Below are 9,659 nucleotides of genomic sequence, written 5' to 3'. Positions count from 1 at the left end.
AATGTTAGTGTAGCGTAGTCTATTGATTCTCTCTATTAAATATATTTCTAATTTACCTCATCTATTAGTTAGTATCCTTATAACTTTATTGCTTTATTATTATTGCTTCTTATCCTCTTATCCTTTGCTACGCTCTATTATCTTCTATCGTGTTTCGTTCTCTATTAATCATTCTACCATCCACTACCGATGTATTCCATGTTACACCTCGTATTAATTCTCGGTGTATTGTATGTAGCTCGTATTGTATATTATTTGTATATTATGTATATAAAGGTTTAATTATCTAAGTTTCAGGTAAACCAACTGGAGAACAAATACTCCAACAAGCAAATCTCGACAAGTCCCCCGTGGCAAGACGAGAGAACAAACCGGGTAAGTTCAAGGAATACTCAAATCAATCAATCCAGCCGGACTAACGGCATACTACTATCATTTTCTACAGTTATTGTTGAAAAGTATCTTTTTTCCAAAGGTTCTCTTTGGATGTCACAACGCGTCGGGCGCGTGCAGCGCAGCCGTTAGAAATGCCCTGCAATCGACGCTGTATCGATTTGAGGTTCGATTCCGCGCCCTGGGCTCAGCAAGCCTTCCATTCTTCCGGATTCAGCAAACTGTTACCACAATTGTTTAGGAGGATAAAAGTACTGACTTGACACAGCGGGTGGCTCCACAAATCATCGTATACTCTGTCCGCATATGCATTCTATCTGCTCTATGATGTTTGATGAAGTCGAATGTACGGCGCATTCATCAAAGATTGATCAACGCCCGCTTTATTATTTATCCTTTTTTTATGATAATCCTTAACACTTCGACGTTGATATGCATTGTACAAATTCCCACGTTCTTTTGGCTTTACTTTGTCGCCTTCTCTAGACATAGAGACGGATAGTATCATAAAATAAATTGTAACATACATAAAATTCATTAATTTCGTGCTAACAGCAAATTTTCTTTTACAATTCCATTATGTTCACAACCTTAAAAGCAGTATTCGAGTTATCTTAAAATAATCCTCCATTATCAATATATCAAAAGTTGTAACTATGTCATTTAGACGTTGTCGCCTGTGCTTTAACAGAATATTGTTAATTATCTGATAGCTGATAAAGAACAAAACCACAAAGTGGTCGGCGTTGATCAATCTCTGAGGGATGCGTTATACAGTCGGCTTCGTCAGACATAGCAGAGGTGACTGAATGCATATGTGGTCCACGCAGTGAGTTGCGGTAGCCCACCGATGGATGAAGTTAGTGTGTTTATACTTCCAGATTAGTTTAATACCAATTCGCCGACCCCGGAGAGATGGAAGACTTGGTGAGCTCGGGGCGTTAGATCGGATTCAGTTATACGGCATGGAATACAGCTTAACAAGATGGTTCAAATGCAAAAAATATTGACTCATTCCCATGTTGCTAAGCTCATTTCTTTCTATGCCTCAGGAATAGAAAACGTGGATAACTAGCTTACCACTTGTCTGCAATTTGCTAAGGTCATTTACAAAAGAATATTAACAGACATCCATAGGCTCGACAATGTTGATGCGTTACGTTTTCATTAAGATGATTAACGAGTAAGCAATAGAAGCGTTTGTGGGGAATGAAAAAGATAACAGATATCTTTGAAAGATTGATCTATCACTTGAAAACAATTTCCCCCAAGATGGTTCACTTGCATCAGCTAAATAATAGTGGTAGGTAATGAAACATTTTCGTTCAAGGCTTAAACATTTGCTGATTTTTTTTCGAAACCATAGATGCGCCACAGTAGTAGCGTGGATTGGACCCGTTTCAATAAACTCTTGTTTGTTGCATTCGTGAAGTTTCATTTCAATTTAAAAGAGAAACGGGCACCAATTCCACTATAGAATTGTAACATTCGCTGGTAATATACCTTACAGTTGCCGCTTTCTTTCATCATATCGGGATTCGTTCGAATGGTATATAGCGATAATATGCTTCTGCTTCTCGATAGTAGATTTTTCTAAGAATAATGAAAAAGGCAATGTGATTGTGTTTGGAAAACGTCAAGTAAGAGAACACTGACATGAACGCGTAGTTTTTAGAACGACAAAAATAGGCCGACGAAGAGGGCGCCAACCTCGAAGAGCACCTCAAAAGAGATAAATTGTAAACAAGTCAGTTGTGAGACTGGAAACATCGTATAAACGATTATGTCATTTAAGCTGCCTTCAAAAAGAACGCAAAAGTGTACTCCAAACCTTCAGGTTGAGCGGACTATCAAGAACAAAAGTGAAGATCGGTATTTGACACCGAAATCCAAAGAGGTCGCAAAGAATGTGGAGAAAACGTTAGAGGCGTTAGAAATGACTCAAACAGCAGCGCTTGAGATAAGGCCATTACTACACCAAATTTTCTTCGCATGTAGAAAAAAATGCTTCTTTAAAGATATAGTGAAAAAAATAGAATTCGCTTCCGTTTTAGGTACCCCATCATGCTGGTGCCAGAAATAAGAAAGTGTCAAGAAAGTGAGTAATACTTTTATTTCATGCATTGTAGAGATCAAAGAGCGTTGACACGTTAGTTTACGTGTTATAGGCACGTTTTATTGAAGCTAATGCAGCGTGTGTTCTTATGTTGATAATGTTTTCAGCGATAAGAGAATGAAATCGTTGGCCATTATGGTGAGCACCATCCGTCTTCCTTGTGCTCCAAAAGAGAACCACGACGAAGAATGGGAAGCAGAATCACATGTTAGTGGATATCTAAAAGAAGGAAAAAGGAAAAATAGAGAAGAACAGCACCATTAACGTGACGAAATGGAAGAACTGGATACTGAAATAGATATAAATATCTATATATCGTTATTCGAAGTATGACTGTAATGATGCTGAGATATTTGCAAAACTCCTGGCGGTAGGTGAACTTCGAACCCGCGATTGCCCTATCTTTGGTGTCACGAGTTATCCACCAGACCATACGCGCCAACGAGATCAAATATTTGTTAGCTTCAATCAACCTATCATTATTGAATTACATGTATTGTAGGAGTAAGCTTTATTCTGTATGAGTTGTACGTAAGTAAATATCCAATGAAATATGTGAATTTGTCACATGGATGCCGACAAAAATCAGCAATTTCGATAAGGTCGATAGTTGATTATCCATAAAGTTTGGGTTATTAAATCGAAAATACAGTGAAAACTTCATTATTTTGCATTGACACTTTTTTTAAGAAATGTTAAACAAGTATTTTGACATTTGCTCGTTTCCTTTCTCTTTCTGCAAAGTTTCGTTCATCCTGTTGAACATGCCCATCACAGTCCAATTGTAGAGAACTCAACAGGTAATGATCAATTCGGTTGTTTACCGGTGTTCTCCCAAAGGATCGCTTGGAATTGCGAAACACTTATGCAATGGAGTAATATTGCGATATGGCATCAGACATCGGTAGCTGCGCCCCCTATGACCTTATAAAAGGATGAGCTGTTATGGATAAGTGATTCACTCACCAACTACCGCTCAATCGCAACCGCTCGTCACCGTATCGTATATGAAGTTACCCAAGATTGAGGTGAAGCCGTAGATCATAACAAGGTAAAAAGACCTGCGTGGCAACTGCAAGTAAAACCACTTCAATCAAGCATACCTGATCAACCAGTCGCTAAATGGAACAAAATATTCGACTAAATTTGGTGCATCGGCCAATACAAGTATTTTGCTACACCAATCTTTTTGTGGAATTCTTCTATTTTTTGCTTTTTTTTTGATCTTTTCAAAGACTTTTATTAACACCCTAAGATAAGAATTCTTCAGTCTTGGGTTCTTTACTATTCATTTGCAACCCCTGTATGGACATCCAGCGTAATGTGTACTCCCACCTACTTCTCTTGTATTACATTTATATATTTCATTACAGCCACGGTGTTAGCAGAGATAAAAGTCGACTGAATAGAAAATGAAAATTTGAATGTAACAAGTTTGTTTCTGTCTAACAAGTGTTCATTATTAACGGTTTGATATGCTCCGAGAATTGAAGACGAGTTCTCAAAAAATAATATTATTGCCCAGCCATAGAAATACTAATTAACTCGGACGCTGGTTGGAGAGCATGCTCTACTCATGCTTAATATATGGAATCCAAGGTGTATTGTGTGCAATGCATAAGTGGGGGATGGGTAAGAAGCAAGGTGGACAAATATGAGAACGCAATGGATCCTTTTTTCATTTTTTATTTTATCATATAATGCTTTTTCATCGCAGGTTTTGTATTGAAACGGTAGTTTGTCCAATACAGATGTGATGTCAGGCGTGGCCCATGAATTGTTGCTTTCCACAGCTATTAAATTACAAAAAAAACAGCTTTTGAGAAATTTATTTTGGGGTGAGAGGCTATTAAGTATAAAGTGCGTTTTAACACAGACTGTTTTATGGGTTAATGTAGCAGGAAAATTTTCATATACAACTTTCAATTCATGCATGCAATCAACACTCCGTAAGAACTTGTATAATAAATAATAAGGAATTTCAAGTAATAGTGCTACGCATCCTATATGTAGGCCATAATGAAGGGAAGTGACTATTCCTCTATGACAAGAATTCGTCTACACACCTACTTTCCAGGTTAGAATATTCTGCGGCATTTTCTACTGGTAAGCTCGATTAGTGGTTTAATCATTATAACCTGGGTTGCATAACCTCACAATTCCTTTTAGTTTCAATTAATAAAGGTTACACTCTGCGATAGTCATTGTTTTAAAGTCGATTTTCTCCAGCATTTTCATACGTACGGATTTAAATCAATTTATTCTGTCACGAAAGACCCTGAATTGATTTTTCTACCGATTACAGACGTACGACGACGTGCGGGACTTTATACTATTTTTCACAGGAAAATGTTTTACGGACGTATTATCGGAGACATGTAGAGTCATTTAAATCTCATTTTTTATAGGCAGTAAATTTCTTTTGTGTTTTTGTGTTTATTGTCCAGCTTTACCACTACTCCACTACTGCATGAATTAATTTTCAGGTAAACCTCTAGTATGTTGGCAATTGCTATAAGAATTTCTGTTTTGGATTTCAGCATTTCAACTCGCTAACCCTGCAAACACCTAGAAAACTATTTTCAATTTTTTTTTTTCAATTTACTACGTTTTGGATGGACCTTAATTTATCTTGGGATGCATAACAAAACTGTCTAATTGTCTTCGGCACTGAACCTCAGTGAAGCTGAAATTGCAGTCAAATTACAATGTTCTTAACATTTATTTACTTCCTATTCTTTTTTGGTTCCATTTGTGCACCTCGGATTATTCCCGTTGATCGAAAGTCCCGTCACTTGAAATCCATAGGTTTGATGAAAAATGCTTTTCAACGTGCATATTGAATTCGCTGGGCATGATCCCGAAGTTCCTATATTGTCAACTTCCTGTACTACTTTCTGTACTACTCTATACAAAGCCCTCTTTTTGGACTGGAAGTGATTTTTTTCCAGAACTTGGCTAGTGATCGTTGATGAAGCGCTTTCGGCTTGTGGGTACATGGATACCACGTTCCATTGAACTTGAACCTACATGAAATTGGAAGTTGTATATGAAAATTGTCCTGCTACATTTTCCCCTAAAACAATCTCCATGGTGCGTCCTTCATACGTAATAGCTCTCATCCCAAAATAAACTTTTCAAAAGCTGTTTTTTGTAATTTTGTAGTTGTGAAGAGCAACTAATCGCCAGAAATTCCTGGCGTCGCATCTCTCTCGCAAGGCACCAATTCCGAAGACGTGAAAATACCCTGATACACTGGTCTCGAGTTTCTGAAAATACCACATGCAACCAGCATTCAACGTGTTAATGATAAGAGAAAACGAATTGTCAAGCTGTAGCCAAACCCAGACATAAACAGAGCATCTGCATAGATAACAAATACAAGATAAAGAAACGAATGAAAGAATTATTGCTCGTGCTGACATGTTGTGGTCGTGAAAACATTTATGTGAATTGAAATCCATCGATCAACCATTCAAAAAAAGATGTGAGAAATCTGTTGTGTTTGCAGGTACTTCAGACAATAATTTCCATAACCGACTGTCCTTTAACCTTGGCATTGTTCAATATTGGTTAGTTTTTCTTTCTTCAAACAAACACGAGGTTGTTAAATAATTTTTATTTATTTAAAATATATTTCCGCTGACGTTTCGGCGTAATCGCCTTCTTCAGAGCCGTTTGTCCGCCGATTATTTACCTTTGAAAGTTTATGTGTAGCAAATTTGTGAACGATTCTTTGACGAAATAGACATTGTACGGCATATAAGCTGAAAGATTTTATGTGCCAATATATTGAAAGTTGGGTAGCACTATTATCATTTTCTGAATACACAACAAAATAAGGATTAGAATGAAACTCTCGACATTTTAACGATGAACAAAACTGCTGTTGAATTTCCATGGCACTATTTAGCATGTACTATTATTGCAACTTTTAGAAGGGAAAATGAAAAAGTTGCTACGAATAGTGTATGGGATGGCTCAGAGACAGGAACTTCTTGAAGAATTACTTGCTATGAAATTGCACCATTCAGAATTCAGAGCCATCCACCATCTGAGCTCTTAGCTTCTGATTTCATCGGCAACAAATGAGAATGGGATTGTTAAGGAGGACGTGTAGCGCATGGTTAGAGGTGCCCTGCAATTCACAATGGGTTGATCAGAGGTTCGATACAGCTCGCCAAGCCCATCAAGCTTTCCATCTTCCCGAAATCGTCAAATTGTTGCGAAATTTGCCTTGAAGGATAACATTCTAGCGGAATACAAAAACGCAAAAAAAAAAACAAAAAAAAATTAAAAAAGCGACTATTTTCTTTTCATTTTTTCCTTTTTGTGTATAAAAAATGAATTTGTTTCTGGTTGTGAGAAATGTGCACATTCTACTGGTTTTTATTTAGATTAATAGAGTTTATTCTGGATCGAAACATAAAAATAAAATTAAAATTAGATCAAATAAAAATAAAATTTCGAACAACCTTATGTTTATAATATTATTTAATATGTGCCTACGCAGTATTTCACCTAAAACAGTACGTCAAATTCTGAGAAAGCAAAACTGGCAGACTTTGTTGAATTGCATAGTGATAAGTGCTTAGTGATAAACGATAATGATAAATTGCATAGTGATAATTGCATAGTGATAAACGTGCATCCTCTCATATATAAATGCAGACAATATTTAGAAGTTCAAAAGAATGTCAATCATTTGTTCTGAGACGCAGATGGAATCAAAGGATGTGCTTTAAAGCTTCATTGTATCCCGAAATGAGAACTCTGATTCATTTTTAAGCTTGCAAATGCTTAGTTTTTCTTATGTATGAGAAGTTGGTCCTAGTACACCGATAATACTAACAACTAACCACTAAAAACAAGCAAGCGCATCATTAGGCCGATTATTCTCGGCGATTTATTCCAATTCTAATGCCAATATTTTAGCTACGTTACTCCTATTTTTGCTTTCATTTTAGAAATGAACTTTTCAATTGACTAAGGCGAAGCATTGGGGAGACCAAAATGTATGTCAATCGTGTGATGTTTATCGATAGAAACAACATCCACCTATCTTTCTAGACCGCTGAGTATAGAAAGAATCGTTCTCGTATGATAATTTGAATTATTTCTTCTTTTTAAACAGCGGGATCTCGCGAAGCTTGTGAAGAAACCACTTCTCAAGGAGATCGTAGCTTCATTTAATTCTCGTGTAAACAAACGTTCTTTTTTTTTTCGCTAACTATCTACAAATCTCACGAAAACATTTAGCCACACTATTATAAACGACCAAACTGTTTTAGTTGTAAAGTTGACATTATTTTATTAGTATTATCATTCCTATCAGAATTTTATTCGATGGCAGTTTTGAACTGTTTCAGGGTATCGAGAAGCGATTTCAAAAAAAGGTTCATCTAACAACAGAACACATCAGGTGAAAAAGCGCTGGATATTCTCAAGTGCAAGCTAAGCTAAGAGCAAACCTTAGAGGAATCGATGCATACCAGATTAAGCAAAGGCGGAGAAATCCATCCGGTTCAAATGGGCCGATAATTGCTTACGGTGATTCTAACAGCAAAATACTGCCTTGATGGGAATTTTACTAGAAACTAACCTCGCTATTCACATAGTTCATATAGATCAGTCTTCAAGCAATCTACATTTATTGTTGTTGAAGGTGATGCGCTTGCTATCTCGCTTATGCGTAATGCTATCCCTTTTACAAAGTTTTGGCTATCCACTGGGAAGTACCAGTCAAAAATGGTAAAAACAGCCATGAACCCTTCATTTCTTAGCGATGAACACTTCATCCATGTAATTAATTGCCTAGGAATCCATCCGACCCATTCATCAATTTATCGACCACAATAACCTTCACTGTCAGTACCGCCATCTGCCCTATTGCATACTGTATGAGGTGTTAGCGTTAAAATTTTAAATTTCCAAGGAGATGTGGACATATTGGACAAAAGGTGAAAAATGTCGGACTAACTGCCAGACTATTCCATATATTTCTCATCCCGTTTTCATTTAGCCTCTTCTGAATAATTAATGTCTTGGTCAATAAAACCAAAGAAAGTAAAAGTAAATTTGGTTGATGAAAATTTATCAAGAATCGCCCTGTTCTGGGAAACTGTCTAGTGAGCTCAGTTCATTATAGCGATAAAAACCGACCTACACAAAAGGGTAATGCACACACACACACACGACTGGGCGATGCACGTCGAGTCTAGTTTCCATGCTTACATGAAGTTGTAGATGTTCATCATCTTCTATTCAGTCGAAAAGATTCAGTTACTTTTCTGATGTGCACGTTCACAATTTGTCTCTAGTCGAGTAGAAGCTCAGCTAAATTTCAAGTGTGAACAGTTACACGTAGTCTTCTAGTTTAAGAGAAGGGTTCAGTAGTTTTTCAACGCTGATCCTCTTCAGTGCTTCGCTTCAACAGCCAGAACGTTTGACTGGTATAAGCAGATTGGATAAAGTCAATAAATACGGATCTTCCCACATAAAAAAATTCAAAAGTACTTTCGAAAGCCCAATTTTCTTTGATAAAAGAAAATTCTCCGACAATGTTTGAATTGTGTAGTTCTGAACATCAAAGGTTCGAGATAAAGCTAGTACATTGAAATTTTTTCGTTACAAAATTTCTGCTGCAATTGTTGGAATTGGGGTAAAGAAGTTTAAGGCACTGATTGAGTGCATTGAGCACTTAATTTAAAAGAAAAACTATTAGATTGTTTTGAAATTAATGCAGGATTTCAAGTTGCGTTTTTCAGTTGGTATCTCTCAGCTCTTTAAACTTTATTAATCAAAATAAAGACCATTAGAGCCTAAGCATTTATTGCCAACAAGAAACAACCTTATTTATACCGGTTTCTTAAAATTCTGCACTTCTGGAAACGATGAAGTCGTTGAAGAAAGTTTCGATTTTAATTTACTTTCGAAGCATTTCTAATACAGAAAGATGTTGAGATACTGTTCGTTCATTAACAATCCCTTGACCACATGCCTCATAGATGTTCCGAACCGTTTGCGCTGCATTAGGTCTAAATTAGAAGAATTCCTGGAAGTAGATTTGTCGAAATTCCTGTTTATGTCTGAAATTGGAAACCTTAAAATTTGTCAGTAACAAAACTTTTATTACAATTAAATTATGCGC

At 36.5% G+C, this 9,659-nt stretch overlaps 1 long non-coding RNA gene across 1 annotated transcript; it reads left to right on the top strand.

The window, feature by feature from the left end:
* The first annotated feature begins 306 nt into the window (after positions 1-306).
* LOC309798531 lies at positions 307-2,773 on the top strand. The gene is made up of 3 exons (XR_014293177.1): positions 307-375; positions 2,448-2,491; positions 2,617-2,773. It is a non-coding gene; the product is annotated as an uncharacterized lncRNA (long non-coding RNA).
* The last annotated feature ends 6,886 nt before the right edge of the window (positions 2,774-9,659 follow it).

The sequence above is a fragment of the Mesoplodon mirus genome (assembly GCF_964341445.2).
Source record: "Mesoplodon mirus genome assembly, contig: HAP1_SCAFFOLD_4014, whole genome shotgun sequence".
Lineage (NCBI taxonomy): Eukaryota > Metazoa > Chordata > Mammalia > Artiodactyla > Ziphiidae > Mesoplodon > Mesoplodon mirus.
The sequence above is the reverse complement of the archived record's forward strand: the minus strand, read 5'-3'. Positions and strand labels throughout refer to the sequence as shown.